At 41.6% G+C, this 21,576-nt stretch overlaps 1 long non-coding RNA gene across 1 annotated transcript in view; it reads right to left on the bottom strand.

Annotated features, from left to right (window-relative positions):
* The window catches only part of LOC124711846, an 86,736-nt gene extending 67,056 nt beyond the window's left edge, over positions 1-19,680 (bottom strand). Inside the window, exon 1 of the long non-coding RNA XR_007005533.1 lies at positions 19,468-19,680. This is a non-coding gene — a long non-coding RNA (uncharacterized LOC124711846). The remainder of the gene's footprint in view (positions 1-19,467) is intronic.
* Positions 19,681-21,576: the final 1,896 nt, after the last annotated feature.

The raw sequence follows: 21,576 nt of genomic DNA, 5'->3' as shown, positions 1-21,576 counted from the left end.
ACAAGGCTGTAGTCTTTCGCCCCTACTCTTCAATCTGTACATCGAGGAAGCAATGATGGAAATAAAAGAAAGGTTCAGGAGTGGAATAAATACAAGGTGAAAGGATATCAACGATACGATTCGCTGATGACATTGCTATCCTGAGTGAAAGTGAAGAAGAATTAAATGATCTGCCGAACGAAATGAACAGTCTAATGAGTACACAGTATGGTTTGAGAGTAAATCATAGAAAGACGAAGGTAATGAGAAGTAGTAGAAATGAGAACAGCGAGAAACTTAACATCAGGATTGATGGTCACGAAGTCAATGAAGTTAAGGAATTCTGCTACCTAGGCAGTAAAATAACCAATGACGGACAGAGCAAGGAGGACATCAAAAGCAGACTCACTATGGCAAAAAAGGCATTTCTGGCCAAGAGAAGTCTACTAATGGCAAATAGCGGCCTTAATTTGAGGAAGAAATTTCTGAGGATGTACGTCTGGAGTACAGCATTGTATGGTAGTGAAACATGGACTGTAGGAAAACCAGAACAAAAGAGAATCGAAGCATTTGAGATGTGGTTCTAAAGACGAATGTTGAAAATTAGGTGGACCGATAAGGTAAGTAATGAGGAGGTTCTACGCAGAATCGGAGAGGAAAGGAATATGTGGAAAACACTGATAAGGAGAAGGGACAGGATGATAGGACATCTGCTAAGACATGAGGGAATGACATCCATGGTACTAGAGGGAGCTGTAGAGGGTAAAAACTGTAGAGGAAGACAGAGATTGGAATACGTCAAGCAAATAATTGAGGATGTAGGTTGCAAGTGCTACTCTGAGATGAAGAGGTTAGCACAGGAAAGGAATTCGTGGCGGGCCGCATCATACCAGTCAGTAGACTGATGACCAAAAAAAAAAAGCATGTTGAAGGCAGGAGTCCTGGGAGTGATCGAGGTGTGTGTGTGTGTGTGTGTGTGTGTGTGTGTGTGTGTGTGTGAGTGAGTGAGTGAGTGTGTGTTTCTGGGATGGACTTAAGGATTTAAGGAGAGACTGGAAATCCTGTTGGATTTCTGGAATGAGGTGACTGTGGGAAGGTTTGTAGATATCTGAAAGCTGGAAGATTATTTCCACCAGATAATCTCCGTGGTTCAAAACCACAGTGGTGGAGCCTTTGTTGGCTGGTAGGATTATAAAGTAAGGATCAGTTTTTAGGTAGCGTGACCTTCCAAGACAGTCAAAATTTTTACGTAACAACTTATACCTTTTCTGAAATGCAGAGTTACCTAACACATGCAGTCATTTTAAAAAGTGCAGCCCTCCATTAACCATCGCTTTCACAAAGTGACCCCTGAGCCCAAACTATTGCCTACCCATGATCTAGACAGAGGAACCCTTTCCAACCACCCAGAACCCCAGACCCCTCATGTGGTTCAGCTCCACTGATGACACCTTTGGGATCTGGATAGAGAGTGAAGTACCCTCTCTACATTAACCCAGGATCTTTAAACCTCCCCCATTCACTTCACCTGGTCCTCTTCGACCCAGCAAGTCACCGTCCTTGATGTTGATTATCACTTCAGACATGACTACAGCAGTATCTCTGTCTACATCACACCTACCAACCACCAGCAATACCTCCACTCTGACAGCTGCCACCTATTCCATACTAAGATGCCCCTTCCATGCAGCCTATCCACCTTTGGCCATTGCATCAATAGTGACAAGCATACCTCTCCATATACACAAAAGGACTCACTGAGGCCCTCACAGACAGAAATTATCCCCCCAAACCTGTAGAGAAACAGATCTCCTGTGCCTTATCTCTCCAGTCATTCAACATCTCAGTCTCTCACCATCCAGATGCAAAACAGCATTCCACTCATGACTCATAACCACCCAAGACTGGAGGAACTGAATCACATTCCTCACCAGGGTTTGACCTGAAATGAGGAATACCCTACACACGATCCTTCCCCCCCCCCCCCTCACAAAACAATTCCACTACCCACACAGCCTATGCAATATCCTTGTCGTCCCCTTCAACCCTGTTCGTAAGCCCTTACCTCATGGTCATACCCCTGCAATAGATCTAGACGCAAGGCCTGTCCCATACATTCTGACTCTATCATCCACTCCAGTCCCATCACAAGCACCACCTATCTCTCATCAAAGCCAGAGCCGGACGGCAAAGAGGTTGCAAGAAGATCGATAATAGGTGCTGAATCAAGCGTGCCCATCAGGAGAGAGGCCAAAGAAGACTCGCAAGCAGCACACTGCCAACACCCTCTCAGCCGCCAGTATTTAGATCACCACTGTGGGCCGGAGGGCCCAGTCAGTCACAGTCACAGTCAGCTCAGTTACTAGCTCAGTCGTTATTCTTGTTGCATCTGTCAGTTCATGTCACCGGCTACGAGAATGTAGTGTTGGTAGTGGGACTTGTGCTTCATCAGCAGTGAGTCTAACATGGACTTACGGAATGGCTTGTACTACAACAACTTGCTTAAAGATAAGTAGCTTCTTGTTCTTATGAATACTCTTGTTCTTATGAATACTCTGCAGGAATCAGCATGGGTTTTGAAAAAGACGATCGTGTGAAACCCAGCTCACGCTATTCGTCCACGAGACTCAGAGGGCCATAGACACGGGTTCCCAGGTAGATGCCATGTTTCTTGACTTCCGCAAGGCGTTCAATACAGTTCCCCACAGTCATTTAATGAACAAAGTAAGAGCATATGGACTATCAGACCAATTGTGTGATTGGATTGAAGAGTTCCTAGATAACAGAATGGAGCATGTCATTCTCAATGGAGAGAAGTCTTCTGAAGTAAGACTGGTTTCAGGTGTGCCGCAGGGGAGTGTCAAAGGACCATTGCTATTCACAATATACATAAATGACCTTGTGGATGACATCGGAAGTTCACTGAGGCTTTTTGCGGATGATGCTGTGGCATATCGAGAGGTTGTAACAATGGAAAATTGTACTGAAATGCAGGAAGATCTGCAGTGAATTGACGCATGGTGCAGGGAATGGCAATTGAATCTCAATGTAGACAAGTGTAATGTGCTGCGAATACATAGAAAGATCCCTTATCATTTAGCTACAATATAGCAGGTCAGTAACTGGAAGCAGTTAATTCCATAAATTATCTGGGAGTACGCATTAGGAGTTATTTAAAATGGAATGATCATATAAAGTTGATCGTCGGTAAAGCAGATGCCAGACTGAGATTCATTGGAAGAATCCTAAGAAAATGCAATCCGAAATCAAAGGAAGTAGGTTACAGTACGCTTGTTCGCCCACTGCTTGAATACTGCTCAGCAGTGTGGGATCCGTACCAGATAGGGTTGATAGAAGACATAGAGAAGATCCAACGGAGAGCAGCGCGCTTCGTTACAGGATCATTTAGTAATCGCGAGAGCATTACGGAGATAAACAACAGTGGAAGACTCTGCAGGAGAGACACTCAGTAGCTCGGTACGGGCTTTTGTTGAAGTTTCGAGAACACACCTTCACCGAGGAGTCAAGCAGTATATTGCTCCTTCCTACGTATATCTTGCGAAGAGACCATGAGGATAAAATCAGAGAGATTAGAGCCCACACAGAGGCATACCGACAATCCTTCTTTCCACAAACAATACGAGACTGGAATAGAAGGGAGAACCGATAGAGGTACTCAAGGTACCCTCTGCCACACACCGTCAGGTGGCTTGCGGAGTATGGATGTAGATGTAGATGTTAATACATGTGTGCAGTTGTGTTATAGAAAGAGGATAGTGGCCACCACACAACATCCTTTCCTTGCTTCTCCCGGTACAAGACTTTACAGTGTCAATGACGACACAAAACTACCTATGAAAGCATTCATATGATCTACAAACTGAGCTGCAACCACTGTGCTGCATTTTATGTGGGTGTGACAACCAACAAACTGCCTAGCTGCATGAATGGCCACCAACAAACTGTGGCCAAGAGACAGCTGGACCTTCCAGTTGCTGAGCAAGCTGCTCAGCAGAACATCCTTCACTTCAATGACTGCTTCACAGCCTGTGCCACCTGTATCCTCCATACCAACACCAGCTTTTCTGAATTATGCTGGTGGGAACTCTCCTGGAACGTATCCTTATCTTCCTGTAATGCTGTAACTTCATTGGTCCTCATCGTTCTCCCACCTATCCCCTTCCCTGATCCCACTCTAGCACTATACAGACATATATTCTTCCACCACTGAACACATTAGCCTTTCTTCCCCCCCCCCCCCCTCTATTTCTTCCATCCCCCCCCCCCCCCCTGCTCACTCATCAACCCCACCTAGTTGGCCTACCCTGTTGCCACCATGTCTTTTCATGCTCCCACAAGCAGCATTTATCGTCTGCCACCCCTATCCTGCTATCCCTATCCATCCCCACCCCAGTATCTTCCTTACCCACCACTGCCCATATTGTTTCTCCAATCATGCACAATTACTCACAGTCTGGCTTCAGTAGCCAGAGATAGTGTTCAAGTGTGTGTCAGTTGTGCTTGCATGAATGTATATGTTGTGTACTTTAGACAAAGGGCTTTTGGCTGAAAGCTCAAATTTTAGCAGCTCTCTCTCTCTCTCTCTCTCTCTCTCTCTCTCTCTCCTCCCTGTCTGCAATTCAGCACCTCCTCTATATGGTGGTGAGAAGCAATCTGTCCTTTTCATATTTATGAGATCTTCCTGTTTTGCATCCATTCACCCAGGTATGTGTGTGTGTTGAATGATTCCAGTTGTGATTCAGAGACATCATAATCATTGCACACTACTTTTCTGTATTTTATGAGGTGCACAGCTTTACATTCATGTACATTTGAAGCAATTTGTCAAGATTTGCACCACTTTGAAATTTTGTCAAGATCTGACTGTATTTATGCAGCTGTTTTAAGATAGCACTTAGTTACAGATAACAAATCATCTTTAAGAAGTCTGAGGTTACTAATAGTTTTGTGTGGCAGGTAATTAATGTACTCCTACAAAATGAACCTATACAGTTACCAGGTACATGCCTATTTCTGTGAGTGGCTCTTCTTCCAAGTTAACACGCTGCCTCCTCCTATCAAGAAATCCTTAGTCCATTCACAAAGTTTTGTTTGATATCCATTATACTTGTGCTGTTGTTAATAAATATTTGTGTAGTACTGAGACAAAATCTTTTTGGAAGTCAGGGAATACTGTACACATCCATGGCATTCAGAGTAATGCATGAAAAAAAGTATGAGTTGGGTTTCACATGACCGATCTTTTCTGAATGAGAACTAGACTGGGATGGTATATCTGTATCTTACTTTGTAAAGAAACATTTGGAAAGGGAGTTCAGCATTTTTGCTTTGCTACCTTCAACCCAGTTTCTGTTTCATCCATAAGTGTCTCGACACTAACTTTGTTGCCACTGACAGACTTTATTAGAATTTCTTTGAGTTCCATGAGGGCACTTTCAAATAATATTTTATGGTAGCCACTGAAGAGATTTCATCTATTCTCTCTTTATGAACAGCTCAAGGCTTTATTTTAGACCATTTTGCAGTACTTGCTGTTTTTGTAGAAATTTCTTCGCACAGACTGCATACCATGGAGAATCCCTCCCATCATGAACAGTTTAATGTGTTCATCATATCTATCTAGTGCTTGGTCAGATATGAGCTCCAGTGCTTTTTAGGACTAATTCAAACTTTGGAACTTTGTTACAAAGGCTTTGAAAGTTGATAATTCAGATTTTAATCATTTCATCTGAGGGGGACGTCAGACTGGTGTGTTATTTCATCATGGAGTCCTGTAGGGTTCCACCCTGTGTCCTTTATTATTCCTGATTGTAATAATGATCTGCAATTAGCTGGGAACAATAATGGAGTGCAAATTTACTATGTTGGTAGCCATTCCCAGTACTGTGAAAGAAAATTTTCAACCACAGTCACCAAAAAATTTTATAAAAAGTTCATAACTCGATTACTCTTCCTTCTGCCAACCTAAGCAAGACAAATTCCACAGGAATATATGGTGATACACAGTAACTAGCAGTTACAGAAAGTTTGGTAACTCTATTTTTCTGGGCCTCGACTTGGAGTGCGACTGAACTGGGAATATAATATAATTCAAATTTTGAAGAGATTGAGCTCAATTTGTTTGCTTTAAGAGTGCTCTCTCATACTGAAACCAAATGGTCATGAAGGCAGCTTACTTAGCTTAAAAGTATGTGTATTCCACAGTGTCATATGGAATTATCATCTGTGGGAACTCTCCTCTTGCTCAAAAAGTCTTTATTCTTCAGAAAAGAGTGATTAGAATCATTCACTGGAAACTACAGGTAGGAATATCAACAATGGGGAAAAGACAGATTGCTACTTACCATAAAGAAGACACATCAATTTGCAGACAGGCATAATTAAAAGATACTCACATGAAGCCACAGCAATTCATCAATAAGACACACACACACACACACACACACACACACACACACACACACACACACACACAGATGCATCGCGCGCACACAGCTGCCAACTCCAGCATATCAGGCCAGAATACAATTATCTCACTGGATGCAAACAGCAATTTGGAGGGAGTGAGGAAGGAGAAGGGATAGTAGTGTATGGGTGGGGAGAGAGACAAATGCTGTCTGGTGTTGTGTGCAGGACTAGACTGCCTACAGGCACCGCAGGAGGTTGTGGTGCTGGGAGGTGGGGAAAAAAGGATCAAAAAAGGAGAGGAGCAGGGAAAGTCGAACAGATGCATTGACAGAGGGCTGCAAATAAACAGGGTAAGAGATGACAATAGGAAGGAGGTGACAGGACAGAGAGGGTGGAAAATGTTGGGTGGAGGGTGTGTGGACAGTACATTACCGTAAGTTGAGGCTGGGATAATTACGGGAGCAGAGAATGGGTTGTTAGGGTAGCTCCCATCTGTGCAGTCATCCTACGGTAACATACTGCCCCCACACCACCCAACAGCTTCTCCCCCCTTTGTCCTATCATCTCCTCCCCATTCTCATCTCCCACCCTGTTTATTTCCAGCCCTCTGCCGATGCCTCTGTCTGTCTTTCACCACTCCTCTCCTTTTTTTGCTCCTTTTTGCCCCACCTTCCTGTCCAAGAACCTCCTAACACTGTGTCTGTTGGCAGTGGTACTGCACACTACATCAGACAATGTTCATCTCTCTCCCCACCCATACACAACTATCCCTTCCCCTTCCTCGCCCCCTCCAAATTGCTGCTTGATCGCACAGGCCTGAGGTGCTGGAGTTGGCAGTCATGTGGACACATGAAGATGTGCTTGCTTGTGTGTGTGTGTGTGTGTGTGTGTGTGTGTGTGTGTGTGTGAGAGAGAGAGAGAGAGAGAGAGAGAGAGAGAGAGAGAGAGAGAGAGAGAGAGATATTAAGGCTGTGTCAAAAGCTTTATGTGAGTAGCTTCTAATTGTGCCTGTCTGCAACTTGACGTGTCTTCTTTACAAGTAATAGCAACTTCGTTGATTAGAATCATTTGTAGAGTATGTGCAAGACCCTCCTGTTCTGAATTATTTACTCAGCTTGTAATACTTACCATTGCTTTCCATTACTTTTTTTTTCTCTTTGGCAATTTGTTACACAGAAATTCTTTCTTTTTGAAAGCAACTCAGAAGTTCAGAAGTGCGACACTATATGTAAGAATGACATGTATTACCGACCAAACAATCTGTTTCTGGTGAAGCAAGTGTCCGACCCCTTTTCAAATTAAATCGTGCTAATTTTTCTTGAATCGTTGATTCTACACTGATCACGAATTAGGAAACGAGAACTTGTCAGAGAAAAGATATAGGTAAATAGTTTCTTTAATGTTAAGTATTAATATAAGCATACTACAAGAATTTTATATAGATCAAGTTGTTTTCATTCAGTCACTGTACAGTGCGCATGTGCTTTTTATTTTTTATATGTTGCTGAACTGACTGCCTAAAAGTAGGATAACTTTTGTGCCTATAAAACTCTTCTAAACATTTCACCATTGAAATGAGAATTTCATTATTTTTATTTGTAAGATTGTGCATCTGTTTGTAAATCTGTTGAACAGAAAACTGAAATTAAATATTCGTGTAAATGTATGTAATCACAAGCTCAATACGAGCCATTGCTAGGGCAAGCTCATCATGTATGGATCTACAGAACATGCATAAATAAGATAAAATAAAATAAAATAAACACATGTAAATTTGCTTAGTTTCAAAACCACAGGCTGCTCCTGATACGGGAGAGGAAAGGATTGGAGGGAAAAAAGACTGGTAGGACTTACACACATGGAAAGTCATTCTGGTCTCTCATTCAAGGGAATCTTCATTTGTAGGATGACTGGGAAGAGTGAATCTCCAGTACCAGATGAGATTTAAAATTTTGATGATTTAGAAGTTGCAAACAGAGCAGTAGATAAATCACCAAAAATTATATTTTCAAAAACATAGTAGTAGGTAAGTTTAAGAAGAGAATGGAAGCAAGTGCAGGAAAAATCTTATCTGATACCAACAACATATTTTTTCTTTACATCACATCCATAAGTCTTTGGTTGTCTGAGATGACTTTTCCTGTGCTTTTAAGCCTTACTAGCCCCTCTTCTTCCAAACCTTTCCTCTCCTGTACCAGAGGGAGCAGCCACAGCTTCCAAAATATTGAAATTTTACATGTTTCTATGTGTTTTCTCCTTCTGGTGCTGCAGATGCCAGCTGCAAATAGATTTATTTCTATGTATATTATAAATATTTTTAAAATAACAGACAGGATGTCTCTACACAGGTCATTGGCTGTAATCATTCGCAAACACACACTTTCTTTTCCAGTCTTGGCCAAAACTAACAAAAAATTTTGTGTTTATAAATATTTTTGTTTCATTGATCACTTTCACAGGTATAAAAACTTAATGTTCCACAGGGGACAGAGACAATTTCATTTCTATTAAAGTTGTGACACGTTTGTCTGTCTGTCTAAAATAGATGTGTGAGATGAATGCTTGTACAGTGTGGTATGTTGCCATTCACCATTACCACAAATTCAAATTATCAAGCTAGAAAAATAGATTGAACAATGGAAAACCCATGGTGGAATAACGATAATTATGAAAAGGATAGATGGTGCTCACTGTATAGAGGAGCTGTTGTCACAGTCTGGCATAACAAAAATACTACTAAACGTGTGAGCTTTCAGGCAAAACACCTTCTTCTAAAGTATACAAAACACACACACACACACACACACACACACACACACACACACACACACACATTCATGCAAACACAACTCCCACACATATGACCAGTGTCTCTGGCCACCGAGGCCAGACTGTGAGCAATTGTGCATGATGGGAGAAGCAGTGTGGGTGGTGGGGATAAGGAGGAGGCTGGAGTGGGGAGGGGGAGGGATAGCAGGGCAGGGGTAGGGAACAGTACAGTGTTGCTTGTAGGAGAATACAGGGACATGGTGGGGATGTGGTAGGGCAGCTAGATGCAGTCAGGAGGTCAGATAGGTAGGGGGTGGGAAAGGAAAGAATTAGATCAAGGGAAAAAGAATGTAGGTGCATTGGTGAAGTAGGAGGCTGTGTAGTGCTGGAGTGAGAGCAGATGGGAACTTCCCTGCAATATGTCTTATGTTCCCGTAACCCTCCTGGCCTCAGCCTTTGTTAGTCCCTGTCTTTCACCCACCTGTCACCCTTCCTGTTCCCACTCCAGGACTACATGGCCTTCTGCTCCACCAATGCATCCACAGTCTTTTTTCCCCTCCTCTTCTTCTCTCCTTTATCCCTCCTCTCCTCCCCCTCCCTCCCCATCATCCAGCCACCCAACTACCCCTAGCTGCCCTATCCTGCCCCCACCACATCACTTTTCCTCCCTCAAGTAGCACTTTACTGTACCCCTCTGTCCTGTATCCCACCATGCTCTCTCTCCCCCTCCCTGTCTGAGCCTCCTTGTTGCCCCCACCATCCAGATTACTCCTCCCATCATGCACAGTTGCTTACAGTCCGGTCTCAGTGGCCAAAGACAGAGGTCATGTGCGCATGTGCTTGCATGAATGTTTGTGTGTTGTCTACTTTAGAAAAAGGTCTTTTGGTTGAAAGCTTGCATGTTTAGCAGTCTTTTTGTTGTGCGTGTCTGTTACTCAACGTCTCCTCTACATGTAGAGTGGCAATCTATCCTTGCCATTAGAAATATAGACTCATGGATTGAGGATTCCTGTTAACAGCATGAGAAGTATTGATATTTATTTTTAGCTGGCCTCTACTCTTATAACATATCATGAAAAATGTCAAAGTAGCCTTAAAAACAACAAAGCTGAAGGAGATAATTGGCAGTTGTTTAGTGTAATTGCAGAAGCAGTGGCTGTTTAAAAAGTAACAGCTCAATATCCAATTTGACATTTTAAATTTAGTATGAGTAGGAACAAATCCTCCTACGAACCATGGACCTTGCGGTTGGTGGGGAGGCTAGCATGCCTCAGCGATACAGATGGCCGTACCGTAGGTGCAACCACAACGGAGGGGTATCTGTTGAGAGGCCAGACAAACATGTGGTTCCTGAAGAGGGGCAGCAGCCTTTTCAGTAGTTGCAGGGGTAACAGTCTGGATGATTGACTGATCTGGCCTTGTAACACTAACCAAAACGGCCTTGCTGTGCTGGTACTGCGAACGGCTGAAAGCAAGGGGAAACTACAGCCGTAATTTTTCCCAAGGGCATGCAGCTTTACTCTATTGTTAAATGATGATGGTGTCCTCTTGGATAAAATATTCTGGAGGTAAAATAGTCCCCCATTTGGATCTCTGGGCGGGGACTACTCAAGAAGATGTCGTTATCAGGAGAAAGAAAACTGGAGTTCTACGGATCAGAGCGTGGAATGTCAGATTCCTTAATCGGGCAGATAGGTTAGAAAATTTAAAAAGGGAAATGGATAGGTTAAAGTTAGATATAGTGGGAATCAGTGAAGTTCAGTGGCAGGAGGAACAAGACTTTTGGTCAGGTGAATACGGGGTTATAAATACAAAATTAAATAGGGGTAATGCAGGAGTGAAATTGGATTGGGGGTAAGAAATGAAAGAGGAAGTCGTCTGGTAAAATTTTGCACAGAGCATAACTTAATCCTTGTTAACACTTGGTTCAAGAATCATGAAAGAAGGTTGTATATATGGAAGAATCCTGGAGGTACTAGAAGGTATCAGATAGATTATATAATGGTAAGACAGAGATTCAGGAACCAGGTTTTAAATTGTAAGACATTTCCAGGGGCAGATGTGGACTCTGACCACAATCTATTGGTTATGAACTGTAGATTAAAACTGAAGAAACTGCAAAAAGGTGGGAATTTAAGGAGATGGGACATGGATAAACTGACTAAACCAGAGGTTATACAGAGTTGATAGGAATGGGGGAAAGAAATACAGTAGAAGAGGAATGGGTAGCTCTGAGGGATGAAGTAGTGAAGGCAGCAGAGGATCAAGTAGGTAAAAAGATGAGGGCTAGTAGAAGATCGACAGGAAGTGGAAAGTGGATAGAGGACAAATGTAGGAATGTAGAGGCTTATCTTACTAGGGGTAAGGTAGATACTGCCTACTGGAAAATTAAAGAGACCTTTGGAGAAAAGAGAACCACTTGTATGAATATCAAGAGCTCAGATGGAAACCCAGTTCTAAGCAAAGAAGGGAAAGCAGAAAGGTGGAAGGAGTATATAGATGGTCTACACAAGAGCGATGTACTTGAGGACAATATTCTGGAAATGGAAGAGGATGTAGATGAAGATGAAATGGGAAATACGATACTGCATGAAGAGTTTGACAGAGCACTGAAAGACTTGAGACGAAACAAGGCCCCGGGAGTATCAACATTCTATTAGAACTACTGACAGCCTTGGGAAAGCCAGTCCTGACAAAACTCTACCATCTGGTGAGCAAGATATATGAGGCAGGTGGAATACCCCCAGACCTCAAGAAGAATATAATAATTCCAATCCCAAAGAAAGCAGGTGTTGACAGATGTGAAAATTACCGAACTATCAGTTTAATAAGTCACAGCTGAGCTGCAAAATACTAATGTGAATTCTTTACAGACGAATGGAAAAACTGGTAGAAGCCAACGTCGGGGAAGATCAGTTTGGATTCCGTAGAAATATCGGAACATGTGAGGCAATACTGACCTTACGACTTACCTTAGAAGAAAGATTAAGGAAAGGCAAACCTACATTTCTAGCATTTGTAGACTTAGAGAAAGCTTTTCACAATGATGATTAGAATACTCTCTTTCAAATTCTAAAGGTGGCAGGGATAAAATACAGGGAGCGAAAGGCTATTTACAATTTGTACAGAAACCAGATGGCAGTTATAAGAGTCAAGGGCCATGAAAGGGAAGCAGTGGTTGGGAAGGGAGTGAGACAGGGTTGTAGCCTCTCCCCAATGTTATTCAATCTGTATATTGAGCAAGCAGTAAAGGAAACAAAAGAAAAATTCAGAGTAGGTATTAAAATCCACGGAGAAGGAACAAAATCTTTGAGGATCGCTGATGACATTGTAATTCTGTCAGAGACAGCAAAGGACTTGGAAGAGCAGTTGAACGGAATGGACAGTGTCTTGAAAGGAGGATATAAGATGAACATCAACAAAAGCAAAGCAAGGATAATGGAATGTAGTCGAATTAAGTCGGGTGATGCTGAGGGAATTCGGGTATAGTTTTAAGTGTCAGGAAGTTGTTTCTGAAAGTATTTGTATGGAGTGTAGCCATGTATGGAAGTGAAACATGGACGATAAATAGTTTGGACAAGAAGAGAATAGAAGCTTTCGAAATGTGGTGCTACAGAAGAATGCTGAAGATTAGATGGGTAGATCACATAACTAATGAGGAGGTATTGAATAGAATTGGGGAGGAGTTTGTGGCACAACTTGACTAGAAGAAGGGATCGGTTGGTAGGACATGTTCTGAGGCATCAAGGGATCACCAGTTTAGTATTGGAGGGCAGTGTGGAGGGTAAAAATCGTAGAGGGAGACCAAGAGATGAATACACTAAGCAGATTCAGAAGGATGTAGGCTGCAGTAAGTACTGGGTGATGAAGAAGCTTGCACAGGATAGAGTAGAATGGAGAGCTGCATCAAACCAGTCTCAGGACTGAAGATCACAACAACAACAAGAACAAATAGTTTATAACAGATTGATGATAACTAATTTCATTATTAGTGGCTGCTTCTCTGTGTTAATGTATACCCACATGTGTTCAACATCCCTTAAAATTCACCATGGAAAAGGATGAACAAATGAGTCACACAGTTGTATGACTATACAGACAGCTGTTATATTCTATTTTGTATGAATAACAGTTGCCTCTTACCAAATGCAGTTCATCACCTGTGGAATAAGTATAAGGAGGCAAGCCTTACTGCAAAGAGGATGAGTTCTGTTTTGATGAAACTGAACACTCCTCGATATTAGCTGTGCCGCCAACTCTTCAAAAGTTGTCTGTTAATGTCTAGCATCTGTTTTTGTAACTGTTATTCAAGTGAAGGCTCTGCTCTCCACTGTGGAAGAGATCTTAAATGAAATGATGATGGTACTAACATTTGAATGTGATTCCAGTACAGATCTAAGATGTTATGTTTCTTCATCACTCTTATAAACTCTCACTAGCACTAGACAAGCACTTACACTTTTCCCATTATGTCTCAGTTCTTTCTTAAATATTTATGCTTCATTCTGTGTTCAAAGTGTTACCAACATGAGAATAATGCAGAAGGGTACGGGTTTATATCTAAGTATAAGTTTCAGTTAATTTATCATATTTGCAATATCTCCATATGATGAGAAACATGCCAGTTGGTTTAGAAGTATCAAAGAGTTCCTCAATGAAAATACAGATGCATGCTAACACACAGGCAGAGGAGACTTGCCAGATATAATGAAAAGAAAATAATATTTTGTTGGTATCACATGCGATTTTTCCTGCACTTAGTTTCCCCTCTCTTTTTAAATACGTTCAGTACTGGTAACTGAATCTATTCAGAAATTCACATATGGACAAGAAATAAGTGTCCAGTGAAGGGGACTTTAGTTTTTTTCATTAAAATTGTTTACATTGTGTGTCAGTACCTTAAATTCATAAAAAGAGATAGCCAAATATTTTCATGTTTTCATTCTTTACTCACTTCCTGCAGGAGTACAATAAAATTGTGAATAGGGGAGGCAATTTTAATTTCTGATGCAAGAAGAAAATATATGTATCAGAAGGTAGTTGTCAGTATGACTTTGTTTTAAAAGTTTTGTCTGCGTGTGGTTTGAGGAAGAGCATAAGGTCATATTTTCACATCATATGTCTGCACAATGAATTATTCTGTGTAATTTATGATTTGACTTTCATGTTCTCTAGAAGGTGATATCTCTTAATCTCTTAGACTATTTTTAAGACAAAGTTCAGTATCAACTCCACAAAAATGTCAGTTGCATTACAGCAGACCACACATAACAATTACTACAAAATTTGAACAATTTATAACAAATGTCAGTAATCCCCCCTACTCCCCCCCCAGATGAAGCATTTATTGATGATGTTTTAACAGCGATGTATCCAATACACTCGCAGATACTTTCATCTTTATAATGGTCAAAATTTTTATGGTCTAGGATACAGTAATTGATACTTTTCATTACCACATCTCACATAAAAATTCGTGTCTTCACTATTGCCTTGTGACTATGTATTACCACACACTCTTTAATTTTCATATAAATAATTAATCAGCAACATGCTACACACCGTGTTTAAGGTTCAGTAATTCAACTAGTAATATTACACGATAATTTAAACTTTATTTAGCAGTGGTTGACATTGTTTGGTAAGCTGTTGTATAAGCAGCCATCAGCCAGTTGTAAATAAAGAGGCACCAAGTTTTCTGTTATAAAGTGACCTAGAACAGTCCAGGTATATTGAATACATCAATTTGAAGCTGAGTACAGACTATTATTTATTTATTTTTAGGGTGTCAAAGTATGGATAATGAGCATTCATGCCTACTATGCATATTTCAGTGTGCACCTGAAATATGGCCAGTAATAATGGGGAGATTCCCCAGCAGCTCGGGGGACCTTTAGAATACAAATGAGAGCCATCAGATCACTGCAGGGAGCAGAGTTAGACAGTTGTTTAAAACACTGAAAGGGCAACAATTACAATGCATGTATGTTGTGGACACACTGACATACAATTATGTTATTGGCAATGATAGCTGCACGAGATAAAATTGTAATATACACAATCAAAACACAAGATTAAAAGGGAATTTACATGTAATTCCAGCTAATACTAGTTTGTGTCTGAGGGGATGTGCTGTATGGTAATATAAGTGTATAACGAGTTGCCTGATTATTTAAAATGTAGGCCTAAATTAAATATAAATGCATCTGGAAGGTCTATTAGGGAACAGTATCACTGCTTCTTTTCAATAAGTGAATTCACTTACTTTGTTTGTATATGTACATGTATAGATGTGAGATTTGTTTTACATATGTTTGTCATTTGCTCCTGAATGTTCACTACAGTAATGGCACAAATTTAGCTATATGACCTTTTACCGGCTTATTCGACTTTGGATTGCTCTGTAGATGTGTATCTATGAATTAAGGATCGGTTGTTAAAGTGGTTGACACGTTATGTTAAGATTTGCCGCCGCGAATGGATATGTCATTGGCGATTTCCGAACGTACCAAAGCGAACTGTCCGCGCGAGGCAGAACTGTGCGCCTTTCAGTCGCAGCGGCCGAGCAGTCAGAATTCGGTTTCCTATTGGCTGCCGGTCGACCCGTAAGAAATACTGGAGCTTTGGGCGCGCGCATAACGTGAACAGTGTGCCTGAGCTTTGCGGTGCGGGAGAAGCAAAGGATCTAAGTGGCTGGCAGTGAGAGCGAAGACCGGCGCCATGAGGCTAGTTGCCGCGCTGCTCGTCTGGGCAATTGGCAGCAGCACCGTCGCAACGGTGAGTCTGCTGTTTTTCAGCTTCAGTTGTCTGCCGGCAGCAGCGGTGAGCGTACGAGACTAAGTCGAAAACAGAGCGAGAACACAGATATTGTCGCTGAGAAAGACAGCGATATCCTCTAAAGAGACGAACGACTCACGTCTCTTACTGTTTTAATAGCAGTGCGTCGCAGGAGCAACAGCTTTGTGCACTGAATTAGTTATATATTTTTAAAGGAATTGTCAGAGTTGATTGTGTTTTTTGTGGATAGCCTCTAAGGATATTGTGAGAACGTCCGTCAGTTTGTTCTTTCAGTTATGCGATGGTACTGTAAATAACATATCGTATCAAGCATTTCCAGGTTAACTCTAGGACTTAAACACATTGGATATGTCGGTTTCGTTAAGTGTTTTGCTAATAATAATTGGTACCGCATCGAAGTTGCACGTTGCGCAAGACGATTTATTTTCCCATCAGCTATTTATGTTGCACTGCAGTGTGTGCGATCTCCTGTGAGTTGTTAATTTATCTTACTGCCTGAAATTCTGTTAATAGATGAAAGCTTTTAACACTTTGTTCAGTCAGGCTTAAAACTTTTCCTACGAAAGAGCTATAGCCTGATATCTGTAATTCACATGTAGGCACGTGGACGAAGTCTGTGAACACGTTCAGTGTGTGATCATCATCATCAGTTGTTTAGTATCTACATCCCCACGATGTTGATATACGATTTGGAAAATACATGGGTACGGTAACAAAAACTAGGTGAATTTTTGTAATTAATTTTTCTTTGCAAGCAAAAGAATCGAAAGAGCGGCAGTTTTCGAACTTGATTTTATGGCAAATGTGGTTAATACAGACGTGCAACTCAGCACATTACCGTGCCCGCGAACAATTTTTCTTGGGCGAACAGCATGAATTGGTAAACACTACTGTGTAGGAACAAACTAGTGTTATTTTATTATTAAAAACATTAAGACATACTGCAATTGATAACGAGTAGCCGTATATATGGTGTGAGGAAATTAGCAAAGAAAGTTTATAAAAATATGTTACATCCGAGACAGTATTACAATGACAAATTCGTTATCCGAATAGTTACTGACCTTGGTCGTTGTACGCTCGGTTCGCTGTTTTCGGTGAGTCAACTCATAAATTGTTTCGTGCCATTGTTCAACAGTTTCCTTCGCAGTGGTGATGGGATTACGTTTGGATGGTGCATTTCTTGATAACGTCTTGACCGTTTCAAAAGATGATGATTACAAACAATGAACAGAGAAGCATAAGTTATCTATATGTACCGCCTAATTTGTACTAGTGAATGTGATAAAACAGAAAAAATGATTCTGAACATAACACAGCAGCATTTTGAACGTTATTTTGGTTATTCTGCGAGTTCGTAACAGAATGGGAACGCTTCGCTTTCGTGCAACTAATGTTCTATGCTGAACGTACGCAATCTTGAGGCAGAAGGGTATTGATTTTCACATGGAATGGTGTCGCAAACAAGGCCTATAAGCTTTCAACAACGCCCCGTTGACTGTAAATATTTAGATACAATTTTAAAATCAGTCTAATGTTCGGTTTCATCGAAACGACATCCGTAATAGCGTTACTAAATACATTTTCATGTGTTTTGGTTCATCCTAATATACTTGTTGACAACTGATTGGTTACTAGTATCGGCAGTTGCAGAACTAAAAAGTGTCATGTCTGTTTATGCCAGAAAAATTTTGACTTTTATTTCCAAAAGCATCAATGTTTGATTTACATTATACGTACACACATCTCTCTTTAGTTATTTAACTTCACGCTTGTATGTAAAATAACGACAGACGGCTACTTATTACGTAATTTCAAGTCACAAATGATTATTTTGAAAATTAAAAAAAGTGCTTCGAACTGCGAAATTGATAACATCAATAATGCAATGCATGAACAACTTTCACTTATCTGCAGTGCTTGTAATTTAGTATCGTCCGCTTATGCGTTGTTTTTGGAATGGTTTGTACCAAACTTTTTTAAATTGTTGCCACAAATCAGCGCGCTGTGGCAAGGCTCCGACGTAAACATTGTAATTTTGTTGCCTGGTGTTCCTAAGCTCCAACATTTAATTTGTTAAATCAAACTAACATATAAGTACCCGAATAGACTAGTGTTACGTGATATTGAAGAGCTCGTTTCGCGCTATTGGAACCGCCAAGAAAATTCTTTGAGTTCATGTTCTAGAGACTTTCGTTCGATCCAATTGAGTATTTTGACTTCGGCTGACGACATGGTATTTATGACCTTGAGAGTTGAGTTAGGTGCATCCACACTGTGTCTTTTTTGTGTTCAGACACGCGCATAAATTTCCAACGGCGCAACAGAGCATAAACATTTGTGCATGCGTAATTTCCTGGAAATGGAGGCCATGCGTTAAGTGCATTGCTTCCCACATTCGATGGGAATCTTCTCGCTTTCTGACGACAGGCAGGCAGGCAGGCAGGTAGGTAGGTAGGTGTTAACGTGGGTTTGACTTTGTAATGAGCTGAAGTTACACTGTGAAGCGATTTACGCGCAATAATGTCTGTTGACTTCAAAGGAAGCACGCGTAAATTTGCAGATATTTATAGTAAAGTCGTATTTAATGCCGTTTCAACAGATTAATTGAATAAAAAAAATTGAGATATGATGCCCTGAGCGTCAAGTATTAGAAAGTTTCCTATCATATTACTGTAAAGAATAAAAGACCGTAAGTTTAAGAGAGAAGAATTAGCCAGAAATTTATGAAGGTGTATATGAAAACTGTGGACGAATAGTCACGCTATGACGACTTAATAAACAACTGAGGAGCCTGCCTGACATGTGAGCAAAACAAATGATGGGGTACCACTATATGTAGCTCCTCGGCAAACTATTAGAAATAGGAATGAAGTTGGGTGGTGATGCAAAAACACGAACTTGGAAAACACAACCTCTGTTCTAGTGGATTATAGCGTCCATGAATTTCCCAAATTTGTCGAGTCTGAGGATGTTAATCTACACAATATATAATCGTTTATGATTAAAGTTGTGTAAACATTTTTTATAAAATAAAATACACATGATGCATTGAAAGCTAACTAACCTTCACGTAAAGATTAAGAACCTCGCTTAAGTATTTCTCACTTTTCAGGAATAATCACTAAAATGGTTTGTTTTGAAATGCGAAACAGATAATTCAGATTGGTGGGCCTACGTAAGTTGCCGGTTGTTAGCTGACGAAATGGTATTGCCAGCCTTATCGCTGCAGTTCCGCGAGCAAAAAATCTCGCTGTGACTTGAAAATGAAACGTTGTCGTCACTTTGTATTTCTCGTCCCTCTGTTACTTAGATACTTTTCTACCCACGGTCGCTTTTGGGTTTTGTTTTTCTGTTTCCTTTTCATCACAAAAAAGGACAAGCACAAGCTCTGAAACAAAGAAGAGTATACATAGCGTACTGCTCGCGCAATGAGGCAACGCGAGAACGCCCATGCGTACATGCGTTATTTCCACAAATTTCTGTGCATACCTTTTATTCCCGTGCGTCTGCGACTGCGCACGAGGAATGAGGCATCGTGTGGACGTACCTTCAATTATGGACACGCTATATTTTCCGAACTAGTTGTTTGCAGCAGACAATCACTGTAACGGCTTTAAAGAGACTTGGTTGGTTTAACATACTTTGGCACCTGAGCAAACAGACAGAGCGGTCGGGGTGTGTTGTGGGAGCGGCTTGCCGGCTCTTGACTGGACCCGAGTTTGTTTCTAAATCTGGGCGCTGGGCAGGCTCCCAGATCGGAACACGCCCCGCCGCAACCCGCGCTGCCGCGCATAGTCCCGGTCAGCCGCCTACGTGTCAAATTCTGTGGCGTGAGAATTGGGGTGCTACAGCTGTGTGACACGATGCACGTGTTGCAGTTCTTAAGTCATCAACGGAGACAGTGTTTAATGTTCCTTTTATTCTGCCTCCGCTTATTACCTAAGCAACATGTTAAGTCCTCCTCCTACAGCACATTTAATTTGATGACAGTCGAGCAGACAACTTACGAGCAGGTCACGCGGGGCAAATGATGAGACCGTGTGCCTTATGTCAGCGTCGTGCCTGCAATTAACTGCCGTACGAAAGTAATAACTGGCGACCACAATATCCTCTGCAATAAGGCGATGTCCATTGACTTTACTCTCCAAACGACAGAACACGACTACGTCCTTATCATTCAGCCAGATATACATTGGTGAGCCAAAACGTTATGATCACCTGTCCGTCCTTGGAACGAAATACATGACTTATTCTGAGTATCAAGGATCGGACAGTTTGTTGGTAGATTTGTGGAGGTACGTGGCATTGTGTGTCTACGCACTATTTATGTAATTCGCCCAAATAACGGGCCACTGATGTGAATAAGCAGTAATGGCACCGATGGCAACACAGATGGGTTCCATAGCAGGCCAGTTTCGTCGACGAGACATCAATGTGAGTTAACTATAACCAGTGCTGTTTTTCTGGGGGAACGCTGGGGGATGCGTACCACTAAATTTTTTCGTCGACAAAGTAATTTTTTTACAATGTTGAAAAGGAAAGTGCCAAAGATTTATTTCACGGACGTAAATTTTTTATTTCATCTTTTCGTGTTGGTAATTGCAATACGAACGATACCAGTGCAGTTTTTTAGTGGGAAAATCGATGTCATTGACTGTTTCAAGCATTTCGAAGCTGCGGCAACCGTTCTCGACAACTGAATCGCTGGCCGACCGTGCGGTTCTAGGCGCTGCAATCTGGAACCGCGAGACCGCTACGTCGCAGATTCGAATCCTGCCTCGTGCATGGCTGTGTGTGATGTCCTTAGGTTAGTTAGGTTTAACTAGTTCTAAGTTCTAGGGGACTAATGACATCAGAAGTTGAGTCCCATAGTGCTCAGAGCTATTTGAACCATCTGAACTGAATCGCAGGCAGGTAGTTCGACAAGATTGTAGTGCCTTCGCCCACTAATAGTGGGCGTTGGTAGTGCTAGACGGATATGCGTACCCTCAAATCGCATGCTTCATTTGAGGTGATGTAAACTTATGTGTTCGATACCACTTTCTAGGTATCGCCTGCTTCATTTGAGCTGTAAAGTTAACTGAAGAGTCCGATACCATTTTTTTTAGTTCGACATGTTGATGACGTCATGGCTAAAAGCAGACGGGTGGTATCCCACGCTTCAGTTATAACTAATTTTCGCTGCATGTCGGAGTACCCTCAAAAGCACTGACTATAACTCTCAAACCACTGTATCACGGTTCTGCTCAAAGATATCATTGTTGGGGAAGACATCAAGCATGAAGGGATGCAGGTGGTTCGATTGTACCATAGGTGCCATGCAAGAGAAGGAGAATGTCTCCCATAGCATATTACTGCTCCCACCAGCCTATTTCCGTGGCGAGCTGCACTCTTTGAGCCACCGTTATTCTTGATGGCGACGTTTGTAGAGACGACCGTCGACGTAGTGCAGCAAAAAATGTGATCCACCCTAAGAGCCGACACGTTTCCACTGATCGACTGTCGAATATGGTCCAGTGCCACTGCACACGTTGCTGACAATGTCGTTGAGTCAACATGTGAACACATAGGGGTGGTGTGCTGCGGAGTTCTACGTTC

Source organism: Schistocerca piceifrons, chromosome 8 (assembly GCF_021461385.2).
Source record: "Schistocerca piceifrons isolate TAMUIC-IGC-003096 chromosome 8, iqSchPice1.1, whole genome shotgun sequence".
NCBI classification, from domain to species: domain Eukaryota; kingdom Metazoa; phylum Arthropoda; class Insecta; order Orthoptera; family Acrididae; genus Schistocerca; species Schistocerca piceifrons.
This window is presented reverse-complemented; position numbering and strand designations above follow the sequence as displayed.